This window comes from Giraffa tippelskirchi, chromosome X, assembly GCF_054371585.1.
Source record: "Giraffa tippelskirchi isolate mGirTip1 chromosome X, T2T-mGirTip1v1.2.pri, whole genome shotgun sequence".
NCBI classification, from domain to species: Eukaryota; Metazoa; Chordata; class Mammalia; order Artiodactyla; family Giraffidae; genus Giraffa; species Giraffa tippelskirchi.
This window is the reverse complement of record NC_137289.1, coordinates 94442088-94462381: the sequence shown is the minus strand read 5'-3', so window position 1 is coordinate 94462381 and position 20294 is coordinate 94442088. Positions and strand designations below refer to the sequence as shown.

General features: G+C 47.4%; 1 long non-coding RNA gene and 1 pseudogene across 2 annotated transcripts; both read left to right on the top strand.

Annotated features, from left to right (window-relative positions):
• The first annotated feature begins 1316 nt into the window (after positions 1-1316).
• Positions 1317-13191, top strand: LOC145535533 (uncharacterized). Its single transcript, XR_014075452.1, has 6 exons — positions 1317-1492; positions 1603-1709; positions 7819-7976; positions 8677-8838; positions 9155-9407; positions 11715-13191. It is a non-coding gene; the product is annotated as an uncharacterized LOC145535533 (long non-coding RNA).
• A 4277-nt stretch (positions 13192-17468) lies between these two features.
• On the top strand, positions 17469-20064 carry LOC145535527 (24-hydroxycholesterol 7-alpha-hydroxylase pseudogene; annotated as a pseudogene). The gene has a single exon (XR_014075449.1). The product of XR_014075449.1 is annotated as a 24-hydroxycholesterol 7-alpha-hydroxylase pseudogene (transcript).
• Positions 20065-20294: the final 230 nt, after the last annotated feature.

Here is a 20294-nt window from a genome sequence, read left to right as displayed (position 1 = left end):
AAGACATTTCAGCTTCTTTTGCAACAAGTTTCACATCCCCTCCTGCTCCTTGCTCAACCAACCAGCGAAAGCTGTCACCATGTGCCTGGCTTCTGTCCATGCTGGTCATGAGTTTCTCTCCTTTTTCCCTGAGTGTAGCTGCTCACCTCTGAAACTATTGTCTGAAGAAATGTTGCGAGCCACATCTGCCCTCCCCCAGCTCCTAGTACAGACTTCGCTCATTTTACTTGTGCCTTGCTTTATTGTGCTTTACAGATATCATGAGTTTTTTTTTCTTTTTTTCAATTTTTTTCCATTATACTTTATTACAAGATATTGAACATAGTTCCCTGTGCTATATAGTAGGTGCTTGTTGTTTATCTATTTTATATATGGTAATGTACATCTGATAATTCCATACTCCAAATTAACACCTCCTACTTTGGTAACGATTAAGTTTGTTTTCTGTGTCTATGAGTCTGCTTCTGTACTGTGGGTTTTTACAAAAAAAACCAAATTGACAGTTCGTGGGCAACCGGGCATTCCGCAGATCTGTTGGCACCATTCATTTTTCCAATAGCATTTGCTCACTGCCTGTCTCTGTGACTCATTACAGTAATTTTTGCAATATTTCTCACTTTTTCATTATTATTATACTTGTTATCTTGATCTATGATCAGTGATCTTTGATGTTACTACTAATCCATGACTCTAGGTTGGCAAACTTAGATGATAAATGTATGTGTTCAAACTGCCTTGCTTCCTGTCCTCCTCAGGCCTCTCTTTCCCTGAGACATAATAATATTGAAAATTAGGCCGGTTGATAAACTTACAATTTGCCTCTAAGTGTTCAAGTGAAAGGAAGAGTCTCTCAGCTCAAATCAACATCTAGAAATGGTTACGCTGAGTGAGGAAGGTGCATCAGAATTTGAGGCAGGCTGAAAGCTAGGCCTCTTACACCAGTTACTGAAGTTATGAATGCAAAGGGAAAGTTCTTGTAGGAAATTAAAAGTGATGCTCCAGTGAGCACATAAATGATAAGAAAGAGAAATAGACTTACTGCTTGTAAGGTAAGGGAGTTAGAGAAGGTGAGGTTCAGAAAAAGAATGAGACCGGCACTTTACAGGAACAGATCACCTTTAGTGAGGCGAGAAGGGGCAGCAGTCAGGTTAGCCAGCTGCTGCACTAACCTAAGAAAAGAGTAAAGATGTATAGGCATGTATGTGGAAAGTTACTGTCTTAAGGGGGCCTGTTCTTCTCCAAGGTTGTTCAGAGTAGTTATCTCTTCAACAGCTGGGGCAAGGAATTTTGGAGATGGGCCAGAGGCTGGACCGGCTGGGAGCTGGGTGTAATCAACCTAATGTCCATGTTTTTCTTCCGGTGAGAGAGTTCTTTGTTTTGCATAGAATGGTGGGAAGGACGCGGAGGGGAGTTTTAACTCCAGGCTACCTCCAGCCGTGCAACTTTCCTTCATTCCAGACCCTAAGGAATATATACAAAAAGAGAAAGAGAGGTGGGTGCCCTTAATGTTCAGGGCTTCTTCGTGCTGATAAATGAGGGTCAGGGGTTGGTGGTACGGGAGGAAGTAAGTCTAAGGCCTGTAGTGTTGATTTTTTATTTTAGCCGTCAGGGTCTCAAGCAAAACAACAGTCTTGACTTGGTCTCAGGAAAAGGCTCGGATTCAGTCTTGGAGGAATCTCTGGAAAAGATTAAACAAACAAGGCCCAAAGGTGAGTAAGAGGATGATAAAAATGAATGGTCTGAGAAGGGGTAAAGGTTAGAAAAGGCTTCCTGTAGCCACAGGGTGGCGATGTAATCTTCAATGTGTTCCAGCGTGGCTCCTTGAGGACTCCAGACCCAGCTTTCTGCTAGAAGTTGTCTCAGGCTCAGGGCCGGGGCAATGGGATGACCCAGAGGGATGGGATGGGGAGGGAGGTGGGTGGGGGGTCCAGGAAGGGGAACACCTGTAAACCCATGGCTGATTCATGTCAATGTATGGCAAAAACTATTACAATATTGTAAAGTAATTAGCCCCCAACTAAAATAAATAAATTTATAAAAAAAAAAAAAAAAGAAGTTGTCTCAGGAATAATTGTAGCCATGAAACCGACAGGCTCATCTGTTGCCAGTTTGGGGCGGTGGAAGCGGTGAGGACTTTAGAGTTGTAGGGCCTGTGTGAGAAACTTAATAGGTATTAGTCTGGTAAGCATTTTCATCAATGGGCTGCATAACCTTTTTTAACCGGGTAATGTGTACCCAAGGGGTGATTTTGTTGTTAGTTTTGGAGCAGTAGGGGTCAGCAGAATTACTGTGTAGGGTCCTTGTCATTTTGGAGTTAGATCTGAGTGGGACTGAACTGTCATATAGACTTTGTCTCTTATTTGAAGGGATGGGTATGGAAGATTGGGATGTGGTCGGGGGAGTAAGTTATCCATATGTTGTCAAAGGGCATCTCGTGTCTGGGCAAGTAAAGGAAAAGGAAGGTGGGAAAGCAGTTTGGGACTGTCTTGGGAGGGGGGAAGAGCCAAAGGTATTGTGGGCCTCCCATACATGGCCTCGAATGGACTGATATTTAAGGGTTTTTTTGGTAAGGCCGGACCTTTAAGAGGGCTAAAGGGAGGAGTTTCGTTCAGTCTTGATGAAGTTTGATCGTTAATTTGGTCAGAGTTTTTTTTTAGGACTTGGTTGGCTCTCTCAACCCTATCAGAAGATGGGGGATGATAAGGAATGTGAAACCTCTAAGGAACTTGAAGGGCTCGTGCAATATTTTGGGTGATTTGGGATGTGAATTCGGGTCCATTGTCAGCCTGGGGGGAGGAAGGCATTTCAAACCTTGAGAGAGTTTCAGTAAGAATAACCTGACCCACAGTAGGGGCTCATTTGTTAGTAGTCGGGAAAGCTTCAATCTATCTAGAAAATGTATCTACAAAGACTAGGAGAAATTTCAGCCTTTTTACGGGTGGCATGTGGGTGAAATCTACCTGCCAGGCTTGTGTGGGAAGATATCTATAAATTCGGTGGGTGGGGGAAGGAGGGGGGCGAATGTTAGAATTAGGATTTGTCCGCTGACAAATGGTAGAAGTTTGGGTCAGATTATTGAAATAAGTCACATCGTCTTTAGTCAGTTTAATCAAGTTCTGAAGGCAAGTCTTAAGTACTTTTGTAGAGGGGTGGAAAAGGGAATGTAAATATGAAAGTAAAGTGTGGATGTTAGGCTCACCAATTTTGGCTATAGTAAAGACAGGACTACCAGAGGCGGCTTGTCATTTTGTTTTGTGATTTGGTATATTGTTATAAAAGGAGATAGGACTATGTTGCTGATGTCTCCGGCAATGTATTACAGCAGCTTGTTTGGGGAACTGAGCCACATGGAGGAGTTCGGAAATAAAAGAAGCATTGAGAATAGGTGTGTCCTTCTGAGCGAGCAATCTCCTCTCTTTCCAGATTACAATGTTAGAATGTAATATGTTATAGACATATTTGGAGTCAGTGTAAATGTTTCTTTTTTGGTCTTTGGCTAGGGTCCAAGCTTGTGTAAGAGTTATCAGTTCAGCCTGTTGTGAGGATGTGTGAGCTGGGAGTGTGGCTAACTTGATGAGGCAAGGGGGAATAACTCTGTCGGGCTGTCTCTGGACTATTAGTGTTCATATTGCCATCTATGAACCAGGATGGGATTTTGGGGTCAGTAAGGGGCTGATCGGTTATATGTTCAAAGGGATTAAGTGTCATATCTAAGGTCTGAACACAGTCATGAAATAGGTGTTCTGCTTCTGGATCTGGTGTAGGGAGTAAGCTAGCAGGATTAAGAGGTTTACAAGGCATAAAAGAAAGGGATGGGTCGAGGAGGTGTGTGTGGAGGATTTGTAGTCGAGCAGGGGGCAGAGAAAGGAAAGTCTGATGAGAGAGTAAATCTTTGAAGGAATGAGGTGAGCATACATTTAGAGGAGCATTTTGGGTTGGTTTTGGGGCTTTAGGTATTAAGAGGGTGGTTGCAGCTATGTAGGAGAGGGTCTGTTGTAGAGGATGTGGGTAAGAAGCTGGCGGGGTTAAGGGGGGCGCAGGGGGAGAATGAGAGCCGAGGGTTGAGGAGAAAGGCGTATAGGACCTGTACCCTGGAAGGGGGAAGGGAGAGGAAAGCCCGATGTGATAGTAAGTCTCAGAAGCTGTGTGGAGAACAGACTGTTAAAGGGGCATGTCTAGAGAGTTTATTTGCTTTGGGTGCGAGGGCTGCGATAGGAGCCGTGGCCTGTATGTCGGGAGGCCACCCTTGGTCACCATGTCAAGCTGTTTTGACAGATAGGCTATGGGAGCCCAGGTGTCTCCAGCCTGCTGACATAGAAGCCCCAGGGCCTGTCCTTGGTTGGAATGGGCAAAGAGAAAGAATGGTCTGGTGTGATCTGGCAGGTGGAGAGTTGGCACTCGGAGGAGGCTCGGGGTGAGCTGGCGAATAGGATTGGCCAGCGAGAAAGGGTTAAAGAGGGACTCATCCAGACATCCTTCAGTTGTCTCATAGAGCAGCTTTGCAAAGAGGGAGAAGTTAGGGATCCAGATACGGAAAAAATTTAGGAGGCCGAGGATAGACAGGAGTTCTCTTTTGGTTTTTGGAAGTGGACAGTTAATTAAGGCCTGGATTATATCTGGGGGAATAATTTTTTGTTGGTGGGACATGGAGAGCCCCAGATAGGTGACGTTTGTCTGTACTACTTGGGTCTTGGATGGGAACACCCGGGTCTTGGATGGGAACACCCGATCACCCTAGGATCCCAGGGCCCCAAGGAGTTTGGCAGTGTGTTGGAGGCAGAGTTTTCGGGTTGGGCTACAAAGGAGGAGGTCATCTACGTATTGGAGGAGATGACTCTGGGCTAGGTCGAGTGTCTCTAGGTCCTTTTGTAAAGCCTGTCCAAAAAAGCGGGGGCTGTCTCTGAACCCCTGGGGAAGAACTGTTAGTTGTTGGGAAGCATGAGTCTCGGGGTCTTGCCAGGTGAAGGCGAAAAGGGGTTGAGAGAAGGGGTGGAGGGGGATGGTGAAAAAGGTGTCTTTGAGATCTAATAGCATGAAGTGGGTTGCAGTCGGGGGTATGGCAGACAGAAGGGTGTAAGGGTTAGGGGCTACTGGGAAAGTCGACGTGATGGCCTCATTGATTTTTTGCCTATCCTGGACCAGTCTCCAAGAGTTTGGTCCCTTCCTTACTGCCAGAATAGGGGTGTTGTGTGGTGAATGGGTAGGCATTAAGATAAAGGCCTGAAGAAGACCGGTCTATGATAGGCTTAAGTCTCCTGTGGGCCTCGGGGGTGAGAGAATACTCTTGTTGGGTGATTATATTCGAGGGGTCCTTTAGGGTAATGTGGACTGGGGGATGATGTTTGGCTATGGATGGGTGATCAGTGTCCCAGACGTGGGGGTCCAAGGCGGGTAGATCTAAGAGAAAGTCAGGGGTGCGGGAGAGGGACAGTCCAGGTGCCATCTTCATGCAGAATATAGAGACTGTATCGAGGTGGGGTATGGTAATAAAGACCCCCAATTTGGATAACAAATGTCTCTCTAGGAGTGCCATTGGGCATTTAGGCATTATCAGGAATGAGCGTATGAGGTCGATTTTTCAAATTGACAGAGTAATGGAGGGCTGAGTTTTGGCCTTAAGGGAACTCCAGAGACCCCCTTGATTGTGAGTTCTGAGTCTTGAGTTGGGCCAGAGTAGGAAGTTAAGAGAGAGAAAGCGGCTCCAGTGTCTATTACAATACAGGTCTTTTTTCTGGCCATTACCCCGTCTACCCTAAGTTCTGAGCTCGTGTCTGGGACACGGACGGGGAGGCTGGAACCCAGGCCCCGTCATTGGAACAACTCTCGTAGGGTTGGGCTGGGGTTTTGGGGAGAAGCGGGAATCTCTCCAGGGGTGCCAGGGCATCCCTATGAACATTCCACTCTCCAGGTCTGGGAGGTGGGGACCTCCCCAGTGTTGTCAGGGCGTCCCTGGGGACAGTCCACCTTTTAGTGTCTCCACTGACCATAGGTTGGGCATGCTTTTGTAGGGGGCCGCAGGTTTGGGCATGCCTTTGTCCAGTGTCCTGACTGGTTGCATCGGAAGCAGGGTCCAGGGGGGAGGTCTTAAGTCCCAGTCTGGGATGACTTGGGCCGGGCTGATCTCTTCCCTTAATTGCTGCCGCCAAAAGGGCATATTTAGCTTTTCTCTCACGGTCTTTTTCTCTCTTAGCTTCCTCCTCTCTATTATTGAACACCTAGAAGGCTACTTCTAGAAGGTCTCTTTGGGGGGAGGTCTCAGGACCCTTGTCTAGCTGTCGAAGCTTGCGTCTAATATCAGGGGCGGACTGGCTGATGAACTGAAGATGAAGGTAGAGTAATCCAGCAGGGTGGTGATATCTTAGTTAGTAAACTTCTGGACTGCCTCTGTGAGGCATGCCAAAAATAAGGCTGTATTTATGTCTGCCCCTTGGGTGATTTCTCTGACTTTATCAAAATTGACATGGATATGAGCATTTTTCTGCATTCCTTCTAGAAGGCAGGTAATCATATGATTCAGTCTCCTGATACCTGGGTCACTGGGCTGGTAAGTCCAGTGGGGATCTGATTGAGGCACCGCCTCATCAGCAGCTGGGCTATCCCTGTCTTGGTTATGGAAGTGATCGGCATGGGCTTTTGCCACTTGCCGGATACGTTCTTTTTCATCTAGGGTGAGAGAGGCATTTAGGATATAATATATGTCACTCCATGTGAGGTTATAGGCCTGGGAGAGTTTCAGGAATTGTTTTCTGTATCTGGTAGGATTTTCATAAAATGATCCTAACTTTTCTTCTATCTGGCTGATATCTGACAATGAAAATGGCACGTGGACTCGTGTGGGGCCCTCTGGCCCTGCTCCCTCTCTCAGGGGAAACATATGTTGGGTATGTGACCGTGTGGCAGGAGGGGAGGGAAGAGGGAAGGGGTGGTCAGGGAGACGGGGTGGCGGGGTTGAGGGGGAGTCAGGAGAGGTTTTGGGGTCAGTAGGTGAATTGGATGAGGGGGAAGGAGAGGGTTGGCGGGGTGGCAGATAGGGAGGGGGCTCGTCCGCTGGGTCAAATTCTGGGGGTGCGGAAGGTCATGACCAGTGGTTAGTTGAAGAAGAAGAGCCCTTTTGTTTGGGAGGCAAGGTGCATAGAAGGACCTCGTGGGTGGACCAGTTCTTGCATAGGGAGGGCCTGCTCCGAAGGGCTCAAAAGGTTTGGGCATATGGGACCTCTGACCCTTTGCCATTACATTTGAGGAAGTTAGTGAGATCTGATAAAATATTGAAATCAAAAGTCCCGAACTCAGGCCAGTGGTCTTGGTTGTCTAATTGGTATTGAGGCCAGATCTGTATACAGAGTTGTTTTAATCGGTTAGCTTTGAGTTCAGTGAGAGAGAGTGGCTTGAGATTTTTGAGAACACGGGCCAGAGGGGAATCCTTTAGGACAGATTGGCTAGACCCCATAATTGAAAGACAAGCAGAGGTTCCTATTGGGAGCTCGAGTTGTCACCATAGTTGAAATAGGAGTTATGAGAAGAGAGCTCTGTGTCGAGGTGGAGCATCCCCTACTTTGGCCTACGGAGTGGCCATAGGCCAAAGGTCCCCGGGACCCGGGAGGGCTAAGTTTTAGGGCGCCTCTAGAAAAACCATCCAGATTGGATCTTACCTTAATTTAGGGGCTGGCTTGAATGGAGTGTTGCATGTAAAGCGGTCGAATGGCAAACGGCCTCTCTGCTGGAGTTGGTCGGTCTCGAGAAAAAGAGAGTGTAGAGAAACCAGGAAGGGGGGGCAGTATTCCTCGGGGTACGTGGAAAACCAATAAAGCCCTTACACAGGACCTGTACCGCTCACGAAGGCACAGGGCGTCCTCTCGAGGAGGTCTTGAAAGCCCGGGCAGGAAAGTGAGCTCGACAGTCTTCCACGCTCCGAAGAGCTAGCCGTGGAGAAGGAGAAGGAACCTCAACCTCCTGCGTCTCAGCACCAAAAATGTAAGGTACGGAGTTAGAGTAGGCGAGGTTCTGAAAAAGTATGAGACTGGCACTCTACAGGAACAGATCACCTTTTATGAGGTGAGAAGGGGCAGCAGTCAGGTTAGCGAGCTGCTGCACTTATCTAAGAAAAGAGTAAGTATATATAGACATGTATGTAGAAAGCTACTGTCTTAAGGGGGCCTGTTCTTCTCCAAGGTTGCTGGGAGTAGTTATCTCTTAAATGGCTGGGGCAACGAGTTCTGGAGTTCGGCCAGAAGCTGGGCCAGCTTGGAGCTGGGTGTAATCAACCTAATATCCATTTTTTCTTTGGGTGAGAGAGTTCTCTGTTTTGTTTAGAACGGTGGGGAGGACCTGGAGGGGAGTTTTAACTCCAGGCTACCTTGAGCCATGCAACTTTCCTTCACCTTTGCCTAGTTAGATCCAGACACAAAGGGCTCCTTGCCCTTTATGAAACATTAGGGAACATTTCAGAAAATTTATCACACACCACCATGGGAAAAATTGAAGAAGTCCTAAAAATGCAGCGATGTATCATATGCATGTTCTTCAATCATGTCTGATGGGAAGAATTGATATTGTTCAAGGATCAATTTCACCCAAACTCCTCGATAGAGTCCTCCAAAATGCCAGCAACGATTTTTGCAGAAATTGATGAGCTGATTTCTTAAACAAATTCTTTATTTCTTTCTTTTGCTCCATCAGGTCTTATTTGGGGAATGTGGAAACTTCATTGTGTCACGCAGGATCTTTTGTTGCAGTGCACAAGCACTCCAGTCACGATGCCCAGGCTCAGTAGTTGCTCCACTGCATATAGGATCTTCGTTCCCTGACCAGAGATTGAAGCGATGTCCCCTGCATTGTGAGGCAGGTTCTTTTTTAAAAGATTCATTTGTTTGCTTGTTTACGTAATTTTGGCTTGGCTGGGTCTTTGTTGCTGCACACGTCAGGTTATTCTAGTTATGATGAGTGGGAGCTATGCTCTAGTTGCAGCAGATAAGCTTCTCATTGCGGTGACTTCTCTTGTTGCAGAGCACAGGCTCTAGGCACTCAAGTTTCAGTAGTTGCAGCTGTCATGCTCCAGAGCACAGGCCCAGCAGTTGTGGTGCTCAGGCTTAGTGGCCTTTCAGCTTGTGGGATCTTCCCGGAGCAGGGATCGAAACCGTGTTCTCTGCATTGGCAGGTAGAGTCTCAACCACTGGACAACCAGAGAACTCCCTGATGAGCTGATATTGAAATTTATGTGAGAACAGAAGCGCGATGATAGCCTGAAGACTTGTGACTATGCACAAATAAAAAGACAAACACAGCCTAGTTTCATAGCTTACTGTACATGTCCAGTAATGGAGCTGTGGATCCATGGGACAGGACTGACAGTCCAGAAGCATTTCCAGACATATGTATGTGGTCAATGGATATTCAGCAGAGGAGTCTAGGTAATTCAATGCGGGGGGGCGGGGGTGGATAATCTTTTGTTGAGCAAATGGTTGTGGAATATCCATATGGGGAAAGCAAACCTCCATTGCCTTGTGTACTTACCTTCCATCATTCACAAAGATTACAGTCAAACGCTCAGAGCTCTACACGCAAAAGCTAAAAGTATAAAAAGTTAAGGACTCAGATGAGAACGTTGTGACTTTTCAGCAGGCAAGTCTTGCACATATGAAGTCAATATTGATAAGCATGAAAAACAAAAAGAACAATATGAACCCAGACTTCACGAATCAAAAATATCAGTCAGATTATATCACCACTCTGTTGATAACTGTATGAGTTTCCTAGGGCTTCCATCATAAAGTACCACAAAGAAGATGCCTTCAGGCAAGAGAAATTTATTCTCTCACAGTTCTGGAGGCCAGGAGTCTGAGACTGGGATGTTGGCAGGGCTGATTCCCTCTGATGGCGCCAAGGGAGAGTCAGTTCCAGGCCTCTCTCATAGGTTCTGGTGGTGGCCTGCAGCACCTGGCCTTCTCTGCCTTGTAGACACTTCACTCCAACTCTTCCTCTGTCTTCACACAGCCTCTCTCTCTGTGTGCTCACATGGCTTTCTTATAAACGTAGCAGTCACTTGATTTGGGCCACCGTAACACACTGTGACCTCACCTTAACTAATTATATCTGCAAAACCCCATTTCCAAATCAAGTCCCATCCACAGGCTCCAGGGGGTGGGGCTTCAACATCTTTTTCTGGGGGACACAGTCCAACCCACAGCCACCCTCCACCACCTCCCACTTCACTCTGAGCACAAGCCCTCAGCATGTCCCCTGAGGCCTCCACATCCAGTCCCCGTCAGGTCTTGGCCCCCTGTCCTGCTGCTCTCCTCTTCACCCACTCTGCTCCAGCCACACTGGTCTCCTCACGCTCCCAAACCTCCCTCAAGTCCTCACTCCGTCTCTGCTTGACAACAAAGCCGACCCTGACCACCCAGTTGAAAAGGGAAAACCACTCCTCCAAGTGCTCCCTGTCTTTTCTCCTGCTGCACTTCCGGCCAGAGATGTCACCATATTCCCAAAGGCTATCTAGTGTAGTTGTTATTTCATTTCTTGACAGTCTGTCCCGGCTAGACTGGAACCTCCATGGAGGCCTGGAACAGTGTCCAGCAAAAAATGTTCCTTGAGTTACCGAATAAATAAAGCTACTGTAGAAAATGTAATAAAATATTCTTCTGAGCCAGGAATGGGGAACTACTTCCTAAATATTGTTTTAAGCCCATAACAGATTAATATCAAGAATATACCGATATTTTAAATATTCTGCTGATAATCCAGAAGATAACTGCAATTCCGATTTGTGGAAATGGGGACAGGATACAAACAGGCTAGTTACAGCGGAGGAAACCCCCAAAGGTCACAGGATACAGTAGGAGTGGAGATGGGGGCAGCCATAGCAGGGAGCAGTCTGGCATGACTGAATCCAGTGAAGCCTGCACATCCCTGACCTCCAGCATTTCTGCTCCTGGGAAACTGTGACCAGTCCCCTCAGTGGGGGTGTATGAGGGTGTCCTCATGGTGTCGACTGTGGAGGCGTGAGTCAGAGACACCTAGACGTCCCACTGACTGTCTTTCTGCTCTAATGTCAGACCCTCAGGTGGGTCTGCTTAATTCATGAATTTCCACTTGTGTATGGATGACAGAAGTCAACACGCTAGACCCTCTCTCTGTACGATCTTTGGGCTTTCCTCCCACATGTCTGACCAGAGTGTCCACACCTACTCTCTACATGTCCATGAGAATCCGGTTCTGGCCTGACACAGTTTTTCTCCAGGGATGATGGTGAAAACCTATTAATATCTGCTAAACCTACAACTAAAACTATCACAACGTCTGCTCAGGGCTCCCCCTTTTTAGCACCCACAGGGAGCTTGGACAGAGAGCTCATTTAGTCATCTGTAAGTAACTGCAATGCTTTACTTCCCACTTGGCTTTCCTACAGGGTCCCTAGCCCAGCACTGCACTGCCCTTTACTTGGAGAAGCTGGCCTGCTCCCCTCTCCTCCTGTTGATTTTATTTATTTATTTTTGCCTATGCTGGGTCTTCCTTTCTGCAAACAGGCTTTCTCTAGTTGAAGGGATTGGGGACTACACTCTAGATGCTGTGCTCTCATCATGTTGACTTTATTCGTATACTTTTGCCGGTGCTTGTCTTCATTGATGAACACGGGCTTTCTCTAGTTGTGGCGAGTGGTGTCTACACTCTAGTTGCTGAGCACAGGCTTCTCATCGCCGTCACTTCTCTTATTGCAGAACGTGGGCTCTAGAGCACAGACTCAGTTGCTCTGTGGCATGTTGGATCTTCCAGGACCGGGCATTGAAGCAGTGTTCCTCGCGTTGGCAGGTGGATCCCCATCCACTGAACCCCCAGGGAAGTCCTCCTCATGTTTTGTCTTGCTCCATCCTGAACTGTAACTACTTCTCTAACCTCTGCTTTCTCCTGGATTAAAATTACATGTGTATATGTGGGGGAGGGGGGAGAATCGTGTCTGACTCTTTGCGACCCATGGACTGTAGCCCACAAGTCTCTTCTCTCCACGGAATTTTCCAGGCAAGAATACTGGAGTGGCTTCCCATTTCCTTCTCCAGGGACTCTCCCTCACCCAGGCATGGGACCTGTGTCTGTTGTGTCTCTCATGTTGGCAGGCAGAGTCTTTACCACTAGCGCCACCTGTCTTTTGAAAGCCTGAATGAAAGTGTGCGGCTCTACAAATTGGACCACCTGAATCATTTCCTCTACAAGTTCACTGACATCATCCACTCATGCCTGCTGCGAGTCCTTTCACACTCCTTCCAGACAGGTCCAGGTTAGCATCTGCAGCCTTTGACACATCTCCCTTGACATGGGTTTCAACCTAAATAGATCAGCTTTATTACTGATGAAACTGATTGGGCAGACCGTGATTGGGCATCTGAGCCAAGTCAATTTGCTGACTTCCTCCAGACTGGCTGAGACCTGGGGATGGCCACCCTCAGGGAACCATGGGCCCCGAGGATTGATCCACCTTCCCAGGCTGCTGCCTCCCGTGGTCAGCTTCATTCCCTGTCGCACTCTGACCTGTGTGGCAGACCCATTTTCTTCAGTACATATTATCTCTGAGATTCGCTTTCTCATACTGAGTTAGATTATCTGTCACACACACTCTTTCTGTAACATTCCTGTGTCACTCTATAATGCTTTTTCCACTACACTTATTCTCTCTCACACCCAGTCTCCCCTAGACTCTATCTCTGATACTCTGTGCCACACACTCACTCTGTCATGGTGTCTGTGAGAGAGTTAACTTAGTCAGGTTGCTAGCGGGACCAAGGCTCTTTAAGGAAGAGGTGAACATTCTTTCTTTTTCACATTCTTTTGCCTTAGACATGGAGGCCTGGTAGGCAGCAGAATCTCTTGCTCAATGAAATGCTTTTTTTGAGCTCGGAACCTATGTCATGGGAGAAGGTCTGGGTAAAACTTCCATGGCCTTGAGCTCTAGGTTAAACCATTTCTTCTGGTTAATATCCTGCAGATGTCATCCCAGGATATATGTTACGAGAAAGGGCCTGGGCAAAATTTTCACCGCCTTGAGGCATCTTTTTAATCTAAACCTATTCTCAGCAGCTAGCAGTAAAGTATATAATGCTCTCCTTAAACTAGCAAAGCGGGTACTCTTTCAAACCCCTTCTGATGTCTATGTCAGAAGCTTTTTCTGTCACTATCACTTTAATAAAATTCCTACTGCACAAATCTCTGAGTGACTGGTCCTGGAATTAAATCTTCTCCTTTGCAGACCACAAATCCGGTGGCACCTTCCACCACTCACCGTGCACGTTAAGTTACCATCTATCATCTTGGGGGCTCACTATTGCTATCACTATCATCTGCAGCTTAGTCTCTTCCCACCACATTCTGTCCTTTTGAATTCCTGTCCCAATCACATATTCAGGCTGTCACACTCACTCAAAACCATTCACCTGTCACAGTGGTAAAATCTCTGAGGAACTCATTCTATCATACACTGTCTTTCCTTCATACTCTCTCACTCTCTTGTCACACGTATTATTTGTCATTGTCATTATCATTTTCCTTTGCACATCTCACAGTTCAGAACCAACTTAAGTCCCATGCCTGATGGAGCACTGCAGTCATCAGTTTTGAGAAATGGAGAAACCAAAATGCACAAGACTTGGAGCTGCTGGTGTTGGGGAGAGAGTGGGTTTATGTGATTTGTTTGGAGGAGAGCTGCATCATGGGAGACAGGAGACTGACATGGCAATACTGTCTGACAACTGACCTGGTGGACCAACACATGGAAAGCCCCTGCAACAGCACATGGACCATAGCAAGTGCTAGCTCTCACTACGAAGGAAGAGCACAGGTACAGGTGTGGGCTGGACAGACGGGGCACACTAGTGGGTCGTGTGGCTTGGCCCCTCACCCTCTAGTCCATCGTAGTCTAGTGAGCCCCCTTCTACAGCACGACTATTCTTACAAATGTTCCCCCAACCTGACAGTGGGCCCCTAAGGGCGAGATGTGTCCAGGCTCCCCGCTGGGGTCCTCTTGGCCACAGAGCAGGGGACAGACACAGGCAATAGACTGGGTCTACCCACACTCTAAAACTGACTGGGGGCCAGAATCGAGAGAAAGTGGGAGGGTGGTAAGGTGGGACAGGAATGCCCCACCCACAGGGAAGGGTCAGCCACTGCTTGTGCCTGTCCTCCTACAGGGGGGTGGGGGAAGTCTGCTGGCCTTGGATTTGGAGGGCCGAGAGGACTCTCAGGCCAGGGTGTGGGGCTCAGGGGCCGGACTGAAGTACAACCCCTGACGCAGTCACCTCCCATGGCAGCAATGGCCCCTGGCAGATGCACCCCATGCCCAGGCAGTGCTGCTTCAGCCCGGTCGTCACTCCGGGCTGTACCTTGCTTGTTGTCTTCACCGCCTTCCAGACGCAGAAGTAGACCAGCACCCAGCAAGCAAGCAGACACAGAGTCACCTCCCAGTTGAGGGCCCCGGCACGAACAGGCCATCGGAGAGCCTCAAGACTTTGTTCCTGGGGAGGGAAAGGCCATGAGAGTTGTGCCAGCAGAGGGCAAGAGACTGCGGGTGTCCAGGGGAACACGGCCCTTCCCCCAGCCCTTGAGTCTAGCCGGTTCCTCCAGTGCTTCTGAGGGGCCCGGGGCAAGCCCAGAGCCTGCAGTCCCTGCAGTCTCTGAGCCTGGACCCCCAGTCAGCCCAGCCCCATGCCATCCCCAGTGAGTCCAACAGCAGTCCCTGCTTCCCTGCCCAGGCAGGCAGGATAGGCACAGCCCACTCCGCATTCTTGGTCTCAGGACTGCAGGGCTGGTTCCCAGCGCACCCCCATGTGCATGCACCTGCACATGCCCTAAGGCCCAGACAAGATCGCAGACTTGAGCTACGTGTGGGAGACAAATGGGACCGACCGGGCTTGGCCCTGGTGCTCGACTCTCTTCCAGAAGTTGAAGTCAGTAGGCTGGTCACATGTGAACGTGGCAGCAGAGGTGTAAGGGGAAGGGGCTCACTTGGTGTTTCCACGTTTGGTGGGAAACAGCGAAGTGCTCATAAACACCTAAGAGGGACATCCAGGGCCAGCGTCAAGGCCTGATGGCACAGGCGTTCTCGGCGCCCATCATGACATCACCTGCTCAGGGGCATGGTTTCCTTTTTGTGCCTCAGCCCCTCAGATGCTCCGGCTGACCGTGGTGGGCTGATGAGAAGCGTGTGTGGTCATGGAGGCCACAGACCCAGGTGCCGGTGGAGGTGTTGTGGTTGGAGGTGCTGAAGGCCAGGGAGGCCCAGATAACCTGGTGACCCAAATGGCCCTGAAGGGCACCAGGGCCTCGGAAGTGCGGGAGAGGCGGGTGCGGCCGAAACTGGAGCCCCAGAGCCGGTGCAGGCATCTAACGCTCCGGGACCTGGTGGAGATGCTTCGCCTTGGCTGGAGGGACAAGCCATGCCAGAGCCCGGTGGCCACGCTGCCCCGGGGCCTGGTGTATGTGCTGCATCGGGACTTGGTGGGCATGTGCCCCTGTGGCCGGAGCACAAGGAAGCCAACTTGTCAATTTATATCTTATTGGAACAGAGGTGAGGGGATGGAGCAGGGAAGAAAGGGCCTACTCTAGACATTGGAATGGAGAGAAGACGGTCAGCCTGGGGATAGGAAGGGCTGCGGGGAGGGAGAACAAGAAGACGGCTGGCGGGTCTGGCCTCGGGGGTATGGGTCAGGGGTGGCAGGGAGAGATGGAGAGGGGAGATGGCCTGAGGGACTGGAAGGCCGGGGAGCAGACTTGGGGTGGGGATGGAGACAAGTGATAACAGCCAGAAGGAAACAGGCCTCTGAATGAAGAGTGGGCCTGAGGCACAGGCAAGGTTGGTGTGAGAGGGTCCCTTAGCCTCGCTGCCACCAGCTCCATCGTAGTGCTCCTCCCGCCACCCATGGAGGCAGAGATGGCCAGCCAGTCCCTGAGCCCACGCATCCAGCCCTACCACAGGGCAGTAGGGAAGGAGCTCACAGTGAATGGCAGCATGCCAACGATGTTAGTTTGCAAAGGGGCCTGGGCGGGTGGCAGGTGTCTGGGGTCATTCTAATAGTCAATTGGAGACCCCGCAAAGGTGAAGTCTAAGGATGTAGACATGCGCAGTGAGCCTGTCACCAGCTGAGGGGGCAGAGAGAATTAGAGGAACAGTTCCCACATTTACTTTGAGTTTCTTTTTCCATCCTTTTTAGCTGGCTGACTGCTAAAAACGGTGGCCAACTCAGTATTTCCATCACCTCCTGTGTCAAGCAGCTTTTCCTATCGGTTGGGATCAACCAACCAATTACGGGGTACTTTGTGCCCCTGGTTATCCCTAATCCTAGGCCAAGAAAGAGCACCTAAGATTAACCTAGGCAGTGCATCCTTCCCCAGGGCATTGATTCCTACACTGGTTGCTGATTTATTAAGGGGGCCTAACTGTTAGTTTGCTTATATTGGCCTTTGGGCACTCTTGGCCCTGTTGTTTTCCTCTGGCTGGAGGAGAAGGGTGTTTCAATATTTCTTATAGCAAAAAATAAAGCTGAACTATCATTCTCTGTCTGAATATATTTTCAAATACTGCACCTCCACAGTTTCTTGCCTTTGTCCTTGGTTTCAAGGGAAGGTTCGGGGCTTCATATAGGCTAGTTGCTGCTGAGTTGCTTCAGTCGTGTCCGACTCTGTGCAACCCCATAGACAGCAGCCCACCAGGCTGCTGGTGTCCCAGGCTCCCAATCCTAGGCTCCACCGTCCCTGGGATTCTCCAGGCAAGAATACTGGAGTGGGTTGCCATTTCCTTCTCCAGTGCATGAAAGTGAAAAGGGAAAGGGAAGTCGCTAAGCTGTGTCTGACTCTTCGTGACCCCATGGACTGCAGCCTACCAGGCTCCTCCATCCATGGGATTTTCCAGGCAAGAGTACTGGAGTGGGGTGCCATTGCCTTCTCCTATATAGGCTAGTAGTACAGTGTAATTGAAGACAATTTAGGAAGTGGAAGAAAATTAAAATGTATTATGTCTTGTCATTCAGCATTAACTGCTGTCAGTATTTTGGAATATTTTCTTAGTTTTACAGTGGCAATATTTGGCTCAGCTGGTAAAGAATCCACCTGCAATGTGGGAGACCTGGATTCAATCCCTGGGTTGGGAAGATCACCTGAGAAGGGAAAGGCAACCCACTCCAGTATTCTGTCCTGGAGAATTCCATGGATTGTATAGTCCATGGGGTCGCAGTGTTGGACATGAATCAGCGACTGTCACTTCATAAATAACAATAATGTAATATTTGAAAGTTCAGGATTAAGTTTTTCCTGGAATTAATTTAACATACACGCTTTTCCTCTTTCTAAAATTTCTTCAATTCTGTCCCGGATAGCCAGGACTTGAGAAAGACGTGGACGTGGGAGGAAGAGATGATGCAAAAATTACCTAAAAATTGGGGCGAGGAAAAGAGGCTAAAGTTTAGAAGTCCAACAAACTGCAAAAGTAACAGCGGAAAAGTTGAGTGGTCCAGTGAGTGCCCTGTTCCAGGGCGAAGAAGCAAGACTTTTCCCTTCTCTGACTCAGGAAGGTGCTAGACAAAAACATGGAATTTATTTCCCCAGCAGTGATTATAATCTTAGGTTGTGTTGCTGTTTTATTATTTCTTCAGTGGAAGAACTTGCGTAGACCGCCGTGCATAGGGGGCTGGATTCCTTGGATTGGAGCTGGATTTGAGTTTGGAAAAACCCCTCTAGAATTTATAGAGAAAGCGAGAATCAAGTATGGACCAGTATTTACAGTCATTGTTATGGGCACCCGAATGACCTTTGTTACTGAAGAAGAGGGAATTAATGTGTTTCTAAAATCCAAAGAAGTAAATTTTGAACTAGCAGTGCAAAACCCCATCTATCGTACAGCCTCCATCGCAAAGAATATCTTTTTAAAACTGCATGAGAAACTTTATATCACGGTGAAAGGGAAAATGGGGACTTTCAACCTATACAAATTCCCTGGACAATTGACTGAAGAATTACAGGAACAGTTGCAGAATTTAGGTACTCACGGGACCACAGACCTGAACAAGTTTATGAGGCACCTCCTTTACCCAGTCACAGTGAACATACTCTTTAAAAAAGGTCTGTTTCCCACAGATGAGAGGAAAATCAGGGAGTTTCACCAGCACTTTCAAGCTTATGATGAAGGTTTTGAATATGGATCCCAGTTGCCAGAATGCCTCTTCAGAAACTGGTCAAAATCCAAAAAATGGCTTCTGGCACTTTTTGAGAAAAACATCCCAGATATAAAAACGTACAAATCTGCCAAAGATAATTCCCCGACAGTAATGCAGGCTGTACTGGATCTCCTAGAGATGGAAGCAAATGAACAAAAGAGTCCAAATTATGGGCTCTTACTACTTTGGGCTTCTCTGTCCAATACTGTCCCTGTTGCATTTTGGACATTTGCATTTGTCCTGTCTCATCCCCAAATCCACAGGACCATTATGGAAGGCATAGCATCTGTGTTTGGCACAGCAGGTAAAGATAAGATTCAAGTGTCTGAGGATGACTTGAAGAAACTCCCTCTAATTAAATGGTGTATTTTGGAAACCATTCGTTTACGAGCCCCTGGTGTCATCACTCGAAAAGTGCTGAAGCCAGTTAAAATTTTGAATTACACTGTTCCTTCTGGTGACTTATTGATGTTGTCTCCATTTTGGCTACATCGAAATCCAAAGTATTTTCCTGAACCTGACCTGTTCAAGCCTGAACGTTGGAAAAAGGCAAATTTAGAGAAGCATGCTTTCTTGGACTGCTTCATGGCATTTGGGAGCGGGAAGTACCAGTGTCCTGGAAGGTGGCTGGCTCTATTGGAGATTCAAATATGTATTATTTTAATATTTTATTATTATGACTGTAGTCTTCTGGACCCATTGCCAAAACAGAGTTCTCTCCACTTGGTGGGTGTCCAGCAGCCGGAAGGACGATGCCGAATTCAGTTTAAACAAAGAAAATGATGTCTGCCTGAGGGCCAGGGCCGTCTGGAGGAATGACTGAACCCCATCCAGTAGCCCGGAGGCACCTAGACCTGAGTTTGACAAGAACACGTCACTTAATTTTATTTTAGGATTTAGTTCAAGACAATGTCCAGGTGGCGTGTGTATTTGGTATTTGAAGTGTAGACGAAGAATCTGACATCACTCTCATTGATACTGAGGCCTCAATACAGGGTAAAATGTTTCAGTGATCCAAAAAGAGGTATTCTTCAGAAGTTGGCATTGGTTTTGTACATTACTGCAGCAGTCCCCAACCTCTTTGGGACCAGACACCAGTTTCATGAAAGACAATTTTTCCACAGATCAGTGGGGGAGGCAGAGTCTTCCGTTTCTCCCACCACTCACCTCCTGCTGTGTGGACTGGTTCCTAACAGCCCAGGGCCCAATACTGATTCGTGACTGGGGATCCCTGCATTATTATATCAAAACTTTAAATAGAAATAATGTCATTTGAATGAAATTTTTCATACATTAAATTCACTGTGAAGACAACATACTTCTATTTTGAAAAAGGCTAATAGTCTTAGACTTGAAAGAGTATTAAATAATGATTTCTGGAAAGTTGCTCTTTTTCTTAATATGATTCTTAACTAGCAATTGGAATTCTTAAACCACTATTAATTTAATTATTTAAGAAACATGTCTAATGCCAAATATATGAATAAAATGATCACTTTCTAAGACCTGTGAAGTCAGGGATCATGTCTGACACTCATTTCTATCCTCCACTCTGCCTAGGACAGCACTTCTCTATAGGATATATTCAATACATGTATGTTGACTGATTTATTCATTTGTATTTTAACTAAGATGAAAGCACCCTTTTGATTCAAGGTGTTTATAATTGTAGTTGAAGAGATAATATTTTTCCTAATTTATAGAAGCTCTAAGGGACGTGTCAAGTCAAATAACATTTCAATCTACTACTTAAGACCTTTGCCTGAAATATTTACTATGAAATCCAGAAAAGAAATCCTATCATGTTCGGGGGAAATATCTGACCCCAATCACAGCGTGATTTGCCCTCTAAGAGTCAATAAAATGCCGTCTGCCTCCTTGGTTGCACAATAAATAAGCTTCGCGAAAAAATAAAAAAAATAAAAATAAAATTTCTTCAAAAACATGTACTTGGATGCACAAAAGAAGTACTGTAATGTAAGTGTTAAACATTTAATATGTTTCCATTTTCCCCTTATAATAATTCAGTGCAATTCTTCTCTATAAGTCTTTTCCTGACTGGTTATGTCCTCAAGATAGATTCCAAAGGGTAGAAGTACTGAGTTA